The sequence below is a fragment of the Numida meleagris genome, chromosome Z, assembly GCF_002078875.1.
Source record: "Numida meleagris isolate 19003 breed g44 Domestic line chromosome Z, NumMel1.0, whole genome shotgun sequence".
NCBI lineage: Eukaryota > Metazoa > Chordata > Aves > Galliformes > Numididae > Numida > Numida meleagris.
In genome coordinates, this window is record NC_034438.1 from 48,858,859 (window position 1) to 48,878,707 (window position 19,849).

Below are 19,849 nucleotides of genomic sequence, written 5' to 3' on the forward strand. Positions count from 1 at the left end.
AGTTGATCTTTAAGAATCATTGGAAGAAAAACACTCCTGGAGAATAACATTTTATTTATAATAATAATATAACGTGGCAACATATCAAACTTCATACAGTAGTGTTGGCAGACTTTACAGGTGTGGAGTGGGGAGGATGGTAGAGCCTTTGCTTTTTACCCTTAAGATTTAAAATATAACTGTCTGAATTTCTGGCTGAATTTTGCCTTTTGTCTATTCCACTTCTCTTTTTCCTATTTTTATTCACTCAGGAGTGACTGGACGCTACTAACTTACAGTCCTTCTGATTGTGTTCAGCTGTACATGTGCTGTACATGTACTCCTAGTTTTTCTTCCGCACAAGAGTTTCCAAAATATAATAATATCATCTGCAAAGAAACTAACCTAGCCAAGGTTGTGATCTATTTTATGCATAAATACTAGCCTAACAACATAGTTGCAGCTCCATGGCTTATTCACACCAACAAGAATATTGTAGAAGTACTATCTTGTTTTATACTAGATCATAAAAATGGGATTTACAGTAGGATATAAATGTTGTCACAGAAGCACAGAATGTTATATCATTGAGATTCAGTACTTAGATAAAAAAATAGTTTTACATAAAGGAGTGTGTTTCTCCTCGGCGTGGGTGTAACTGATAGTTGTGGTGCTGAGCTGCCTGCTGGGTTAAACCACACAGCTGTCTCTAGTGAGATGGGTAGCAGAATAACAGAAGTGGTAAAACTCATGGGTTGAGAAAAAGACAGTTTTAAAAGGATAGAAAAAGAAGGGAAAAATAATAATAACATCTCCCCTAGTTTTATTTCCGGGCATGACGCTCTGTGGTGTGGGACATCCATTTGGCCAGTTTGGATCTGCTATCTTGGCTCTGATCCCAAGTATCACTGCAGCTAAGAGTGATTCCAGCCAGCATACATTGTGGACTGTGTGATGAAACTTTGCATGTGCCTAAAGCTAATTTTTTAAATAAATATTGCTTCAGAAAATCTTTCTCTTGACCTTCTTCCTTCAGGTTTTTTTTTGTTTTGTTTTTTTTTGTTTTGTTTTGTTTTTTTTCAGGACTGTTTTTATAAATATTTACTCAAAAATTAAGTAAAAGCAAATGTGGTCAGTGAACAAAGTAAAATCAAAAATTACTTCCTAGAGGCCAAAACCAAGAATTTCAGCAATTCATCTCCTTACTAAAGGATCAGACCCACAAGTTCACTCAATATCTTACTTCAGGAACCTAATAAGTGTTGTTATTTTCCCTTGGAAATGGAAATTATCAGAAATTATTGCTAATTTCATTTTTCAAAATGTAATATGACTCCAAACATGGTTTCTTTCCTCTCTGCTTAATGTAACTGTTCCAAAAAATTATTTTACTATATGACTGAAATTAAAAATTCTCTGTCAATTATAGGTTATAGTGATCTGCTGTGATAATGAGTGCTACTACAATGTGCCTTTAATTGCTGTATTATAATCTCCAGTCCTGAAAAACTCCTGAGACCCCTAAATACATATAGTGCCTTTCAGCTATGCAAGTGTGGAATTCATTAGAAGTTATTTCTTTCCTCCTCTCTTGCGCTCTTTGTCCTCTTTTATTTTAAAGGGGGGCAAAGTCCTATATGCTTTGAACCTGCGCCAGCACCTTGGAGCTCTGCAGTATGTTGAAATATCACTTAATGTTTAAATACTAGGCTGTTTTGAAAGCTCTACAGAATAGAGAGAAAAGCAGGAAAACATTACCAGCAGGGCAATTCAAAGAACAACAAAATAATGACATTTCTACAAATGTACCACTGCCATACTTTTATTTAAGGGGAAACAAACGGCTTCAGAATTATTTTTCGTATATCTCTGCAAGGACAACTGACCTGACACAGGCAAATTTCCTTTTTCATCTGCAGAAGTGAAACATATTGGACAAGAAAAGACATTTTACGAGTATAAATTTTTTTTCCAGGAGCATTTTTGCAGCACTTTAGAGTTGGTGACTGATATAATTATTCCAGCAATTAACTCATTGGTTTGTTGTTGTACTGGAGTTTATTGATGTAAGATATTCAATCTTTACAAAACAACTGAAACAATGTACTGTTATAACAGTCTCTGTTGTGGCACATTCATATTTATTACAAATGAGAAGGACACCATGAAATGGAAGTGATTTGAAGCTACTTTTTTCAGTTTCATTGAAAAGGCCACTTCATCTAATCTAAATAAAGGAGACTGAAGCAATCAAGCAGGATATCTCAACTATCTTCACCTGTCCCTTTTCAGGTTAATTTTTTCATATCTGTGCTATCATTACCACCCATTTATGGTGGGAGAATCTTTGCTCATTGTTCCAAGATAATTTTCTGTCTACAAGTAGCGGGACAAAAACAGAAGCTCTGATTTTGACCCAGAATCAATACTGTAATAATTTTTCCCATGGAACCATGCATAGAATAAAGCAGAAAAAAATTAAACTATCATATCATGAAGTACACAATGTTACACGTCCTTGATGAAGTGCCTGCTCCTCACTCCTCTTTGTGTGGGACACCCATGTGCTACATCAGATGTAATTTGAACTACTACTTTGGCTTCTAAAAAAAGTTATTCCTGCACTGCAGTGGGCCACTTCTGTACAGACAGTGAGCATGGCAGTTTCTGGAGTTATGCTGATCCTGGGGTCCACTGAGTTTCACTACTGTTTCTTTTTTTTGGTTTGTCTGGTTTTGTATTGGTTCATTTAATTAAAAATATTCATACATGAGTCAAGCCTCTGACAGAAATAAAATCCCAGCTATTAGACCATGCTATGTAGCCTTTAAGCTCTCACATTTTTTCACATATTCTTTATGCATATACAATGGCTTATCATGCATTTTAGTCTGCTCTTGTGGTAGGTTATTTTCCAAGGCTGAGCTCTACATCCAGTTGAAATGTAGTGACAAAATCATTCCCGGACAACTACCATCAACCTGCCTAACAAAGAAATATCTGTTGAATATCCTGGCAGTTTTCTGAACCTCTCAAGCACAGACTTTAAGGATTTCTTGACCACGTTTTTCTTCATTCCATTCATTATAATATATTAAATATTTGCATGTTATGTGACATCATACAGTTACATGAGGGGCAACTTATTTCCAGTAGGTATTAAGGAAAGTCTATGAAAGCAAGAATCTGGTGATTTCTGTGGCCAAACAAAAAAGATTTAAATAAAGTACTGAGAAATACAAACAAGTTTCAACTAACTGAGATTTCTGGCTTCTATGAATAGTAAGGGAAATAAAATGTACAGTCTTAAATGTAGAACTGCTGGTTGGATGACTGCAAAGGATTTGCAGATATGTGGAAACCTTGGAGAGTTTAGAAGATCTGATTTAAGGTTTGTAAGAGAAATTATGTGCAACCTTGAGAAATTAATGTGTGAGTGAACACTGATTTCACACACTGAAATTCAAATTTAAATTTAGGTAAACCTGCAGACACAGGCAGCTGAACCTGGCCTTGCTTCAGATCCTGCTTTTACTCCCTGCAACACTAGCAAGCAGACATCCCACAAAGCCCATATTCAAGATACAAAAAGTCACAGAGTACAACACATTAGCAACACAGAGATATGATTCTTGTGCAAAGCATTGAAGAGAGTGATATAAGTGTAGACTGCACCTACTGTAGTCTACTTTTTCTCTGCCTATCCACTGCCAGTGCTTCTGAGTTGAAGAGAAAAAACTTAAAAGCAGGTACTTTTTGCCTCATCTGAATTACCTGATGAATGCAATATCAAACTTGAAAGTTTAGGTGGCACTTGTGTTTTATAAATTGCAAGTTTTCAACAATACAGTAGTGACTTTGGAAGCCAAAGCTTACTTGTATCAAAAAGGATCTATTAAAGATACAAAAAAGGAAGAAAAGGACACTGGCAAATGATAAATGGCTATTATTAATTTCATTCTCTAAATATTTTTTGTTTCGTTTGTATTTTGAAAAGAAATATAATTAAAAGAATATGTTTGGAAGCTGTGCAGAGTTTGAAAAGGAGTTCTTTTCAAACTAATTGGATGCTTCATTTTTACAAAAAAGTCAGATAGGTCACTGATCAAAAACAAGTGTTGATTAATAGTAAGTGGACAGGCTAATAACCTTTGCTTGGTTCAAAGAACATAAATGTGTCTACTTCACAAATATCTCAGTACATTTTACACTAACAGGACACTTTATGACCATTTCTCAAAAAGGCACTCACTATATGAATGATCTCTTATCTGCAAATGGTTTTTCCCCTTGTACCTGTAATAATTGTTTGGCAACAAAGTCCTCTCTCTGTTTTATAGAGATACAGCTCCTTTCTGTCTGCAACACAATCCTCAGAGTATCACAGAATTGTAGAATCACAGAACCATAGAATGGCTTTGGTTGGAAAAGACCTTAAAGATAATCTAATTCCAATCCCTCTGCCATGGGCAGGGTTGCCACCCACCAGATCAGGCTGCCTAGAGGCCCATCCAACCTGGCCTTGAGTGTTTCCAGGAATGGGGCATCTACAACTTTTCTGGGCAGCCTATGCCAGTGCCTCACCACTCTCTGAGTAAAAAAAATTCCTAACATCAAATCTCAATCTACCTGCTCTTAGTTTAAAACCATTCCCCCCTTGCCTTATCATTAACATACCAAGTAAAAACATGGTTGGCCTCCTGCTTTCAAGCTCCACTCATGTACTGGAAGACCACGCTGAAGTATCCTCAAAGCTTTCTCTTCCCCAAGCCAAACAAGCCCAGCTCCCTTCACCTTTCTTCATAGGAGAGGTGATTCAGCCCTCTGACCATTTTCACTGATAAAGATGTTGAAGTGCACTATCTACAATCAGAAATTCAGTGCTAATAAATTTTAGAAGCTTGAGCGCTTTGAAAGTTTCATGCATTTTCCCAGTTGGTAAATACAGTCACAACAACACCTCTTGCATTTCACCACTTCTTGCTTCCTAACATAAAGGTAACAGCTTCGAAGACTTGTTCCTGTTTTCCTCAAGCACTATGTATTTTACAACTCCAGAAAAGTCAGCTTATTACCGTCTACCTCTTTCTAGAAAGAGATGGCCTAGAGAGGAGAATGGACAAAAAGAGTAGCAGGAGGTAGGAAGAGAAGAATGTAAGTAAAAGGGCAGAGACTTCTGCATAAAACACCTAGAGAAATACTGGAAAATCATTAGGCTCAACGATATTTCTTCTAAACCAACTGAAGCCCTCTCCTTTAGTACCATAGGAAGAAAGGAATGCCTAGAAGGATTTGATATATTTTTCAGTGTGGTCAGATTGTTTAGGTTTCTTCTTCCCAGTCTTGTCCCTCCATTTTTACCTGATAATTAACTCGCTCAAATATAGTTAATGGATCTTAACTATAATTGTTAGTGGAAAAACAAGCAATTTATGGGTTTTAAATGACAAAACATTTTAAAGTTCACACAGCTGACAGTTTATCCCATTCAAACTATGTTGGAAGTGTCCAGTTGAGTTCTTATGAACAGAAGATGCAGTTCTTTGTAGTGAATAACTCCTCAGAGAAGTAGTAAATGAACTAATAACTAAGCCTGCTGAGCTTGGTGAGTGACAGGGTGATTGTCTAATTTACAATTCATGCTTTTATTTGTTTAAAAGCAATAAAAAGTTCACTCTGTAATAACATATTTTCATACCAAGGCATCTCTTTTCTACGTTATCATCTTCAGCTCTGGCAGTAGTGTTATTAGTTAACTGAGATAACAAAATTGGTGGAAAGAGAAAGTACAAAATTATGTGGTATGTCTTCGAACAATATCATTAATTTATCTGTGAGGAAATGATGATACATCTACTCAAGAATAAAATTGCTTAAAAAAGAAGAAAGCAATGTTTCAGATAACAGAATGAAATAGGGAAAGGGTGTACTAAACCAATGAAAATTAAAAAAAAAAAAAGACCAAAAGAAACTCAGAAATCTGCAGCTATTTTTTTATATTGTACTGGTATAAATAATGCACATTATCCTTTTTCTTATGGCCAGCATCCTCAAAAAATGCTTAGCTGCACATTTTATTTTTAAATATTCTATAGATTTACTCTGGCCAGTCAGCTGTGGCTGACTGTGCCATTTTTTTCCCATAATCATTATTATCCAACCTTCGCCTGTTCTCTGCTAACCAGCTGGCTCCATAGTGTAGCAGTATATTAATTACCAAGATACCTACTCCTCATACTTCCCTCTATGCTAGTTGTTAGGTCAACTTAGCCACGGCTTGGAGAGCACTTTAGTATTTTAGTACTTAAATCTATTAACATGTGAATTCACCATATAAGTCCTACACACATCAGAATTGCTAGGATAACCTATGTTTTCTCCAAATGTTTACTAACTTGATCATTATTTAATAATGATATTGTAAGCAAGACAGAGACATCTAAATGAAGAAGTAAATATGCCTTTCCCTTATGAGTGTAGGTGCCAACAATAAATACAAAACACCATTTTACTTCTTTGTCAGTTTGATGATCTTGATGATCTTGAAGATTACCTTTTCCAGTCTCAATGATTCTATGATTCTCTGATTTCTGCTGGTCTGTAAATATGAGTCAACATTAATATTTAACATACTAGAATTGTTGTGTGTCTAATGAGCTGACAGTCAACATTATAAAAATTCTGTTAAGATTTTCTGTTTGGACATTGCTTTGCCTAAGATAAGATTTCTCCAGCAAAAGTAAATGTTCGGGTACAATCACAGGAAGCCTAAAGCAAAAACAACCCATATAAGAAACAACTAGTGTATGAGCTCTGTATATTACTGGAATCTTGCTTTCAGATAAATTATGTGAAGAACAGGCTTTCTCAGTCTCTCAAGTTGGAGCACTTCCATTTTGCACAAGCATCTATGAGAGCAAGGAGTTAAACTGACAGTTACCATCTGTCAGATCAATTCACTAATAACACAAATGTGGAATTAATTATTTTCCCTTCCTGCATCTCTATTTGTCTTAATGGATATGTATGCGTATGACCAGAAAGAACTCCAATAGGACCAAGGCATTTTTGCCTTTTTGCAGAATTACAGAATGGCTGAAGTTGGAAGAGATCTCTGGCGGTCATCTGGTCCAACAATCTTGCTCAAACAGGACAGCCTAGAGTAGGTTGCCTAGGACTGTGTCTAGAAAGCTTTTAAGTATCTCTATGTGAGAGACTCTACATCCTTTCAGTGCAACTCATACCAGTGTTCAATCATCCACACTGTAACACTGGTGTTCAGGAGGAAATTCCCACATTCCAGTTTTTGTCCATTGCCTCTTGACTTATCACTGGGTACCACTGTCAAAAACTGGGTGCCACTGAGTACCTTTGAAGAAAGCCTGGCTCCATCCCCTCTGCAAAACCCTTCAGATATTTATAGACATTTAAGAAAGCCCCTGTGAGTTTTCTTTTTTCCAGAGTGAACAGTCCCAGCTTTCTCAGCTTTTCCTCATAGGAGAGATGATTCAGACTACTGAGGCAACATCTATAGGTGATATGGAGATTACAGTTTTCTTAGGTTCCTGGGTACCATTACAAGCTTGACATAAGCAGAACAGATTCTGTTCTAATTTTAGAACAGGCATTGGACAGGCCTATACCTAAGATAGCGTAACGTGTTGGGTTTTTTTGTTGTTTTTTTTTTAAAGTATAATCTTACATCTGTGTTCAGAATTATCAGAGGAGAGATAAGCCCAAGGATATGCTCCTTTTCTGTTTAGCCTAGGATCTTGAGAACAAGCTTGAGCAATTTATTACAGGTCTGAGATAGGATAAATAAATGATACAAAGAAGGATGATGTTAAGATGCCCCAAAAAATCATTACATATCTCATTGAATTTTTACTTTATCCCTTCAAATGGAAGTCTAACCTGCCCAAAAGCTGTTGGAGATAAGGCCTACTTTATAGTATAGAAAAAAAAAATTCATTTGGGGTGTATCGCTGTAGAACAGGAAAAGGGAAGATTTGCAATGTATTAAATATGGTTTTAGTTTATATTTTCTTTTATAAAAATGTCCTGTTTCATATTTCATGCTCCCAAATTATACAACTCATGCCTTGTGGTAAAACTGGCACCAATGGGAAGCAGTTTATGTGCTGTGTTTATGTGGGAATAACAAATCAAAACCAGACAAGTGTTTCAATTTCAAAAGCCTGGTTTTGTTGTTTTATATCTGCTCAATTTTTGAAATGCTGAAGCATTATTAGCCTGGGGTTTGTACTTGTATTCAGAAAAGTTATCAGGTTCGGATCCTCAGCCAAACTGCTGATTTACATTCCAGTCTGACTGTTGCCCCTTCTCCCTTCTTTATTTTCTTTTTCTTCTTTCCATTCACTCTTCTATCCCTCAGTGAAGAACACTGTACATGAACAGTTTAAAATCTGTACCCTAATGTACACATGCTTAGAAAGACTAAAACTGGGGGAAAAAAAATAAAAATAAAACTAGATAAATGTGTGTGTAATGGTGTTACATTAAAAGAGGTTATTAGGATTTTATTCTTCTACATTTCTTTTATTAAGATTTGAATAGATACAATATTCATGTTCTATACTTCCATTTAATAGAACTAGTGAAAGCTACGTGTGGAAAAGACAGATCCAAAAGAATTGACAGGCTTTCCATTGTGGGGAAACTCCCCAAGTTTCCCACAGGCAACCCTATGGCGCGGGAAGCTCAACACTCAACATGAGTTCACGGCTTCTACTTTTTTGTAGCAACACACCATCTTATATAGCATATATGCTTCCAGGGATACAGGGTCCAGGGATACAAGCTCTATGCAACGCACACGCTAACAAATCGTTGCCCGAGTAATCACCATATATGGGATATGTTGTTAACTACAATACTATGGATACAGAATACTATGGATATGCTGAAATATACTAGAACACACTGGAAACACCACATTCCATGTATCTAGGGATTACATCATTACATCATAAATCATTAGTAAATCAGTAACTACGTGCTACCGAGCGCTGCCAAGCAAGCTGTTTCCCAACATTCCATTAAACTTTAAAGCAAAATTCAAAGGTTTTATTAGAACATTTAAGATTCCATATGTGCAACATTTTAAAGTTGTAGCTATATTTACATTTTAAAACAAAATGTTTGAAAATAATTTGCTCCTTCATTGCTTGCGAAGTTTAGGATTCTGTCTTCTCTGCCAAGCTGATGCTTTAACAGTATCTGAAACTGAATATAAATATTTTAACAATATCGCCCTACACTGTTCCTGCAACGGTCAGTGAAGACTCTGAATATTTCACACATCTGGACTGATGCAGGAGGTCAAACCACTGGAGAGACCAGCTTTCTGATAAGGAGACAGAAACAAATTATTTCCAGGAACAGAAGATAACACTGTTTATAGAAGCAGGTACGAAAACAGACAGTGCAATGCAGTGCTTCCATACAGAGCTTTGAATGAGCTCTGAGGTCAACAGTATCACTAGGAGGAGGAAGATATCTACAGCTGTAATATGCTCAGCTCAGGTCACACAAACTGCATGTCAGCAGGGCTCTGTAACTTGGATGGTGCATGGAGCTAATTTGACTGTACTGACTTTCTTGCATGAAGTTAAAGTTAATTTCTGTAGGATTTAAACTAAGTGCACAGTGTAAGGAATCATAGAACTACTTACATTGATGAGCCCAGAGAACAGGCCACTCAGTTAATGTCTGCAGTAAATGCTACACCCTCCTTCTACAATAATGTACTCAGCAGGCATGGAAGAGTGGAATTATTGTGTTTTCATTCATATTAGTTCAGCCTGTCTGCAGTTCCACCTGTTCATACTGTTTCACTCTCTAATACCACACTAATAAAATCTGTTCTGTTACTTGGTTTGAGCAGGAAAGCATCTCAATTTTTGCTCAAATATTAATGGATTTATTGCATTAAGTGGAGCCTGTTTCACATAGCAAGCCTGAACACTAGTTGCCTCTAGAGAGGCAGTTACTTTTACAATACTTCAGCTGCAAGGCTTTGGTCATGGAAACTAAGGTGAAAGATGGAGAGTGAAATGCATGTGATAATTTAAGACAGAGAAGAAATGTCATGAACTTTTTTTTTTCCCTAATGTGGACCATTTCCTGTTGTGGTGCCAGCTACATAGCTTGCTCTCACACGGTTGAATTTGTGAATCTAATTTAGAAATGGACCCTGTTGGTCTCCCATTTGCTGTTTTCATGATGCTGTCATCCATCAGTTCTGACTCTTTGTGGCATTTATATTGGTATAAAGTAGGAATCAGTAAAGTCCATTTTTTAAATTAGTTTTGTCATCTAAACTTATAATTCTGATGTGAACAACTCAGCCAAAGATGTCTAATTTTATCAATTTCAGTCAGTACTCTTATCAGAGTTTTACACAGACTGGTGAATTTGGCAGAAAGATTAGCCCAACTCTAATTGAAATATATTGCATTTCCTTCATTCAGTGGGATTCAAAATGAGAAACATTTGGCTGTATAAAAGAAGTCAATGAGAAAGCAAAAACTTGAAAGGAAAAGTCTCTTTTTTTATTTTTACACAAGAGATTTAAAGAACAGAAACACATGTGAAAAGTTTGTGAAGAATTATGTATAATCCTCCACATACCAAGTTCATTTCTTATACTTTTTCCACAGAAAAATAAGTGATGTTAAATCATCTGACTATTTCACAAAAATCAGAATCTGTTAAAACGATGAACAGAAGATGAGAATTATGTAATGTTTTTACCAGAGATTCATGGGAAAATCTATGTGTCAGTGTCTTCAAATTTTTTCATGTTCTGACTTTTTCTGCTTCTGGAATCAAATCATATTGGTATGGGTACACTGATTAATCGGCAGATTTGTTGTCTGTCAATGGCATGTATAAACTGAGATGTTTTATTTAGCTGACTGTGATTACTTTATTTGGCTGTTTTGTTTGGCTTACTTCCATTTTATGTTATAAAATTATCACCGTCATTACTGTTGGTTTTTGTTTTGCACAGCCACCTCTAACACCTATTTACAAGATTCCTATTTAGTGAAATTGACCTCAAAATTACAAATTTAATATATTAAATTACTTAACTCCTGAATGATTGAATATAGAAGTCGAGGGATATTTTACTAATATCATTCATCAGTTTTCATAGTTGGTGTAAGGTGTGTGAACTGGTAAGAAGTAATTATCTGATGCGGGATATTAAAAAAATAATAATTTAATGAGAATTACTTAGATGACAGAAGAATAACTGGTTTTTTTATTGTTGCAGTCTGATATTGCTGTGCAAAACATAGGTAAGCTGTTCAATTGTAGAAACAATTGTTTTCCAGCATTCCTTAAAATACTTCTAAAAGACTTTTGGATTTACAATGTCTTGATTATTTTAAAATCAATTGCAACAGTAAACAAATAAATAAATAAACAACCAGATGCTCATTTAAAGATGCTTGAGGCCGAGCTCTTCAATAACAGATGTTCTGAACAACACTGCTGTTCTTGGTGATGCTGATTTTGAGTATTTTTTATTTCTGCAAAGCTCCTCTAGGAAGAAAATCAACTCTATGCCACCTGACATAAGGTCACTCTGCAAAACAAGAATCCCAAACTATAAACTCCGAATTGTAATTGTATTAAACATTACTCCCGCACATGTACATTCCCTAGTAAAAGGCCAGAAATAGTAATGGCTGCTTCTACTACTACAGTTGATATCACCTCAAAAAACCTATGGGAGCAGTATTCGAAATTTAAATGAAGTTATGCATTTCAATTTGTTCCTGCTCTGAAACACATCTAAACTCATATTCAAGCTTAATTGCATCTAGAGAAGTCATCATATTGTCCTTATGGATACCCTTGTGCTCACAGCTAAGCAAGAGATAATACTACCAATAAATTTCAGTATTAAATGACAGAAGTTTTCTTCAAGTGGTCTTAACATTGTTAGATAACAGATATAACTTTTATTAAATTTGAGGCTGAACTTATCATTTCTTAAAGAGCACAATCAGCTCTTCAGACTGCAATTACTCACTGACAGCATCAGCTTCAAATGGGTTTGAATAGTTACCTTTAGAGCTGAAAGACTGTCTTATAGCACAGGTCTTTACATTACTTACCTCCACCTTCCACGTTTTCTCTAGGATAAATCTAGCTCAATTTTTCATGAACTTATGCTGTCAACATGGATAAGGGGATGATCTGGGGGAGTTCATGTATAAATGTAAGTCCTTTTATTATGAATTGAAGTTTCATCTCTATATGGAGCCCTCTGAGCCATGTTGCTCAATCTGTCCCTTCCCAAATTTAATGTATCATGAAATTGGTTATTATCAAGCCTGAAAATGTGGCTTCTTAAAGCAACTATTCCAGAGATTACAATATAAAAATGGAAAGAACAAGCACATAGAGCCAGAGTGATTGCAGTGTCACCATGAAACACTGCATGTAACACCAGTGGAATCAGTGGAATCAAGCCATCCCCACACTGAAGCCTATGCTTCCTTTATTTACTGCAAAAGACAAGTCCAAACAAAATAATAATAATAATAATAATTCAGTGCTTAAAATTGTGTTTATTAAAGGAAGATACTTTTGAACCAATTCAAGGGCCCCAAGAAGTTACATAGATTAGGAAGAAGTATACATTTGTATAACAATGCAGGATCTTGTTTGTACTTATATTTATACTGTTCTTAGAGCACTTGATTTTCTGATCTGAGAGCTGAAAGAGATTTGGCTGTGAAAAAGATATGTACTGAAAGGTAACTTTGTAAAAATGTCATATATGTGACTGATACAGCAGTGATGGATTATTTGTCTATACACAGATCTGGAGTGCAGGGAAAAAGACATACAAGATGTCCCTAGGTACTTTATTCTTACCTGTAAATTCTTCATTTGACAAATCTCCAGTCTCTTTTAAATCCTGACTACTTCACTCAACATATTCTCTTCTTTTTACTTATTTAGGAAAGGTGTCTGTACTTTTCACGTGATTTGCAATTGAAATCCTAAGGAGGAATTAATAGGAAAGTTCAAAATGAGAGATAATTTGACAATTTTTTCATGTAGGTGTTGGTTAATTTTAGTATATGCAGTACGGAAAATGACATCCCATGTAATGAATCTCACACTATCTTCTCAGCAAAGCAAGTTTTCTCAGGAGGAAAATTGACTGCAACACAAACAAATAAAAAGATAAAATACGGAAGACAGAAAGTTTCAGAATAATGATCTGTTGACTTTTTTATGTTATGCTCTAAAGCTAGAACCTCATTTAATGGAAAATTAACAATAATGAGAGGTGTCCATTCAACTATAACCCAAATTTTAATTATTCCAAGATTTATGCCATTCACCTAGCTTGTGATGTGACACCTGGAAATGTCTACAGCTGTTGATGCAATCAAGAGCATGTTCACTATTTTCTAAGTCCCTACAGGTAAAATAAGTAGGAGTTAAATCACAGTTATGACTACAATTAGGTCTCTGAACTATGACCTGAGAAACTAGTAACTGCATGCGAACACACACACAAGTTTCCATTGAACTGCAATAAATTCTAAGACTGGTGCTAGCTCGAAGGCTTTATGTGGAGAGCCATAATTTCCAGATTATTAACCTAATCATTTAAAAAGAACTTTTCACAGCATTAATCCCATTTAAATTTAAGATGGAAACATTCAGTAGAGGAGAAGCTCTATTAGCTGCACAATGTGAAGCAAATGGAAACACAAAATGCAGCTGAGTTAAAATCAGAACGAAAGTGGAACTTTCTGTAGGTATTAGTCAGCCTATAAGTATCAAGCTAAGCATCAGTCTTCTTTGTGGTCTTTCGCTGCATCATACTCAGCATGATCAGAAACTGAAGTCAACATCTTTGCTTAATATGATTGCCACAGAAACCAGGTGAAGGTGCACAAAATGAAAACTACATTGAGGCAGGAAATGCTGTAGCTATGTCATTACATAAAAATGGAATCCTCAAATCCTATCATTCTCGAAGACCAAATTGAATTGAAGTAGCTGAAGTCTAAAAGAATAAAACTGCAAATGACTTCATCTCTACTATACATACACAAGACTATGATTCCATTACTTGTTATTATATCATATATTAACAGGATGCTTGTAAGAGGAAGTATTAATCCTTCGGTTTGATATCAGTTAATCTCTGAATAACTGATTTTTAATTGAAATGTTTTATATGATTGTACTGGGTCTGGCCATGATCAAGTTAATTTTCTTCACCACAGCCCATTTGATGCTGTGTTACAGACTGGTGGTCAAAGAGTGTTGGCAACACACCAATGTTTTAGCTATTTCATAGCAGCATTTCCAAAGCATCAAGGCCTCCCTCTTTCTCATATTATCTGCTTAGCGAGGAGGCTGAGGCTGCACAAGAAGAACCATCTTTTCTTCAAGACATTCATAATTTTCCAGTATATGCATACTCTTATAATTTCATGCTCTGGGTATCACAGTCTTTTGACATATATATATACATATTTTTTAGTTGCCTTAGTGGTGTCATAAACATGGTTTATGGTGGTGTCTGTCTTTTTGACTCCCAACACTTTGTCAATAAAGTATATTTTATAAAGATACAATTGAAAGCTGCTGGAATTTGCAAACCAAGTATTTCCATTCCTTCCTAGGTTAGACATGTTGGAAGTCTGAATCAAGAAAGGTAAACAAATGTGATTTCATTTTTTTGTAATCAGAAAGTTAATAGTTTTTTATCATAAGCTGCTTTCAGGGGTATTAGGTCCACAAATGCTGGACACTCAAGAAGCTGTCTAGCAATGAATAACTCAAGAAGCAGTGGAGTTGAAGCTGTCTAGCAATGAATAACCAAAAAAAAAAAAAAAACCTTTTAAAAGTATGTTAACAGCAAAAGAAGGACTAAGGAAAATAATGGTTCATTACTTCATGCAGTTGGTCACCTCACAAACAAGGATGAAGATAAAGCAGAGACATTTAAGGCCTTCTCCACCTCTTAGAACCAGTGAGGGACCCTGGGGCCTGTGGAGCTTGGGCTGGAGGACCAAAACTGGAAGACTGAAAATCTCCCAGTTGATGTTGAATTTGTATGGGATTTGCTGCACATAAGTGTTTGGAACCTAATAAGATTCATCTCATGGTACTGAAGCAATTGGTCAATGTTATTATAAAATCTCTCTCCACTATTTATAAACAGTCTTGGGAGTCCAGAGACATCTCTGTTGGATGGAAGCTGGAAAAAGTTACTTCAGTTTTCAAGAGGTGAAGAAAGAAGATCCTCATAACTATAACCATGTAAGCCTCACTTTAAAGCCTGGTGAAAGCATGGAGATTATTCTAGGAGTTACTGAAAAGCACTTGAAAGACAACACAGTCATTTGTCAAAGCCAAGGTAGGTTCATTAAGAGAACATCATGCCTAGCTGACTTAAACTCTTTTTATGACAAGGTGAGCCACCTAGAAGACAGAAGGAAGATGGTGAATGTGGGTTTTGGGATTTAGCAAAGCTTTGGTACAGTATCTTTCTGGACAAAATGGCCAGCATATAGCTAGACATCATATGATAAGTGAACTACTGACTGAAGGGATGACCTCAAAGCACTGTGGTAAATGGAGTTATTTTTTTGTCAGCTAGTCACTTATGATGTTCCCCATGAGTCAGTTTTAGGGTCAGTTCAATGTTTTTATTAATGACTTAGACACTGAATTTGAGTTCATACAAGTACTTTTGTGGATGACACTAACTTGGGAGAAGCTGCTGATTCCCTTGAGCAAACAGAGGTCTTACAGAGTGATTTTGACAAATTAGAGGACTATACAATCACCATACAAAATCTGAAAAGAGTAAGTACCAGATTCTGTACCTGGGACAGTATAACCTGGAATGTATGAATAGACTGGGAGACAAGTGGCTGGTGTGCAGCTCAATAAGTCACTAATGTGACCAGATGGCCAATAGGGCCAACAATGTCTTGGTTTTCATTAAGCACAGTACAGCTAGCCAACTGGGGGAAGGGACTGTCCCACTATATTTAGCATTGGCATGGCCTCACCTTGAGTACTGCATGCATTTTGGGGCTTCATTAATGTAAGAAGGATATAAAAATATTAGCATGTGTCCGAAGGAGGACAACAATGGTAGAAGGTCTAGACAGCATGACTTATGAGGAGTGTCTGAGGATAGATGGTTTGTTTGACATGAGGAAGAGGAGACTGAGGGGTGACCTCAAGGCAGCTTACACCTTCTTCATAAGTGTGAGTGGAATGTGCTAATTTCTTCTCCGGTCAGTGGTAGAGCATGAAGGAATGTTTTCAAGACAGCAGCTAACTGGCTATTTTGAGAAAGTTTCGAGTCTTTCACTACTCACTTGCAGGTTGGTCAACCACTGGGACAAGTACTCCAGGGAAATGGTCACAGCTGCACTCCTGTTGGTGTTCAAGAAGTGTTTGTACAATGGCCTTAGATATATGATTTAACACTTAAGTTGCCCTGTGTAGAGTCAGGAGTTGGACTTGGCGGTCACAGAATCAAAGAATTGTAGGGGCTGGAAGGGACCTCCAGAGATCATCGAGTCCAACCCCCCCCCGCCAAAGCAAGCTCCCTAGACCAGGTTGCACAGGTAGGCGTCCAGGCAGGTCTTGAATGTCTCCAGAGAAAGAGACTCCACAACCTCTCTGGGCAGCCTGTTCCAGTGCTCTGTCACCCTCACTGTGAAGAAGTTCTCAAGCACATTTGTACAGAACTCCCTATGCTCCAGTTTGCGGCCATTTCCTCTTGTCCAATCGCTACATGCAGCTGAAAAGGGTCTGGCCTCGTCCATGATCCACATGGGTCCCCTCCAACTCAATGAAGTTCAGTTATTCTGATTTTAAGTAGTACTCTGTAGGAGAGTATTTGAAATACGTAAGGGAAAACATATCACTTGAAATATCCAAGAGAAGAAGTAAAAGAACCAAATTATCAAATGTCTCTTTCTTCAAATGTTCCCCCAAATTATTCAATGTCTCTATCAAAGGCTATAATCCACCCTGAGTTTCTGTCATGGTGCATTTTATTTGACTCCTCATATCATAGCAGTTTTAAACAGCAAGACAAGCTTTACTGTTTTCACTGGGAATTTTTGAGTGGTTCTGTTTTGTTTTGCCTGCACTTTCAATTTGCAGATACTGCCATTGATGACTTTTAAAATTTGTGTTTTTCTTTAAACGTGCTTGATCCTAAGTCCTCAGCTGTTACCCAAATTTAGTCACTCAGTTGTGAAAACAAGGTAAAGAATTAATAAGCAGCTGTAGAATTCCCAAGTAAAATGAGAAATAATCAACCTAACCTAGGGTCTCCCATTGAGATTATTGCAAAAGGTTATTTTTCATCTGACGTAAATCTAGACTGACCACAATACCACTCTACCACTATACACCTCCAACAGCTGATACCATAGACTGCACTTGCCCCAGCTGAGAAACTGGTATTATGCTGGGAGGAGGAAGGGGGGAGGGGAGGGCAGACTGTCCCTGATATTCTGTCAGAATGCAGATGGGAAAAAAAAATAAGGCAAGATAACAAACATGAAAAATAGAAGGTGTTCTAATGGTCTGAACTACTTAATGGAATTTAGAGATTAGAAATGAAAAGCATCTGAATGAAAGACTCACTTTACAACATGCTTTTTTAAAACCTTAACACTGTTTCCAAAATTTTTCATATAACAAAAATTTTCTTCTCCATATCATTACCCTTTAGAAGAATAAATTACTAGCTTAAAATGTGTTAGTTCCTTCTTACTAATGCTAGCTCAGTATCACAATATCTTTGAAAAGTAGCCTTGAGGTAAGTGTAAAATAGCCTTAATATAACAAAGAGCAGTCTCACTAAAATAGCAACTAGTAAATATTTTCAAGTAGGTAAAATATTGAAATATTCTATCATTTTTTTCAAGGATACGCAGAAATAGACCAATATGTCAAAGCAATTATCCAGCACTCCACCAGGTTATGGTTGAGAAATTCATATTAGCAAACATCAAGCACTCTTGCCAGATTCCTTCAAATGAAAATAAAGTTTATATGTCACAAAAGTAGCTGGAGATGATACTGGAGCTAGACAGCCTAGAAGCTCCAGTGCTGGCCTTACTTTGCTTTATGGCAAGCCTGGCTTTTAGAAGGATTTGAATTATTTTCTTCCCTTTCTCCAAAACTTCTGATGTGTTGCCCCATATGATAATATCATCAATGTTTTGCAGGTGTTCAAGAACCTCCTCCTGTTCCAGTGCAATCTGGATCACCCCATGACAAACAATAGGGCTGTGTTTCCACCCCTGGGACACTGAATTTCAGATGTTCTGGACACCCCTGCAAATGAAAGCAAACTGTGACCTGCACTCTGCTGCCAGAAGGATTGAGAAAAATGCATTAGCAATGTCAATTGTGGCATACCACTTGGCTGCCTTTGACTCAAGTTTATACTGGAGCTCTAGCATGTCTGGCACAGCAGTGCTTAGCTGTGGTGTGACTTCATTCAGGCCAAAACAGTCCACTGTTAGCTTCCACTCTCCATTGGACTTTTGCACTGGCCATATGGGACATTTAAAGTGCAAGTGAGTCTTGATGATAATTCCTTGGTTCTCCAGTTGGCAAAGAAGCTGAGGAATGGGAATTAGGGTGTTCTGGTTGGTGTGATATTGATATTGCACTGTTGTAGTAGCAGTCAGCACTTGCTATTCTACTCTTAGCAACCCCGCAACAGAAGGGTCCTCTGAGAGACCAGGCAAGGTAGACAGTTGCTTAATGTCTTCCATCTCCTGGCAGTTACACCAAAAGCCCATTTATACCTTTTTTGGTCCTTGAAGTATTCTCTCCTGAGATAATCTGTACAAAGGATGCACAGAGCATCTGGACCAGCCATAATGGAGTGCTTTTGCCGCTCATTTCCTGTTAGACTCACTTTGGTCTCCAATACAGTTGGCTTTGGGGATACCCTTGTCACTCCAGAAATACAAACGGGTTTTGTCCCTTTATAACTGGATGGCATTAGAGTACATTGTGCACTGGTGTCTACTAGAGCCTCTTATTTCTGTGGTTCTGATGTAACAGGCCACCAAATGCATACAGTCCAATAAACTCAATTGTCGTTTCCCTCCACCTAGCTGGAGGCAAGGCCCCTCTAGTTCTGGTTATTGTATTCATTACTTATCTCTCATGTATGAGAACCAAAAGACTTGTCGTCAACTTCAGAGATTAGATGAGACCATTTTCTCTATTTGGAGAACCGTCTGCTGGAAACTGGAGCTACCATTTTCCTGGAAGGACCCTCTCTTGGGACTGTTTTCCCTTGCAACTCACATACCCACACCTATAGGATCAAGGTGGGTATTCCACCCCACTTCCATATATCCTCTCCAAGGTCACAGAAGTAAAACTACAGGATGGTATGTGCTGTGTATCCACTATATCCTCTCTCTCAAGAACAGGAATGCTTACTTCTAGTAGCTGAGATATTGATTTGTACATGTGGGGAGCAGAACATGTCATCTTTGAACTGCTGGAACTTCTGGGACAGTTTATCCACAGCTGAGACACAGGCCTGTAGGGAGGGAGATAAACTATATTCATATTGTTGAAGTGGACTAGCCACTTCATCTGCCAGTGGTCTTTTGTTATCTTTGCTGGCATACAATGGTGCTTTCCATACAACCCTCCACCGCATTAGTCACATACATACCATGTCACTGGATCTTGGGAGTTGGTATTACCATCCAAATTAAACACTAAACAGTGATGTGCTCACCAAAAACCCTGACCATCAGGCAGGCACAGGAAATGTAGCAACCTTTGC

General features: G+C 37.1%; 1 long non-coding RNA gene across 1 annotated transcript in view; it reads right to left on the reverse strand.

Moving 5' to 3' along the window:
* LOC110390351 overlaps positions 8,713 to 19,849 on the reverse strand; it is a 47,485-nt gene continuing 36,348 nt past the window's right edge. The window contains exons 4-5 of the long non-coding RNA XR_002433713.1: positions 12,898 to 13,025; positions 8,713 to 11,596 (exon numbers count right to left, since the gene is read on the reverse strand). This is a non-coding gene — a long non-coding RNA (uncharacterized LOC110390351). The remainder of the gene's footprint in view (positions 11,597 to 12,897; positions 13,026 to 19,849) is intronic.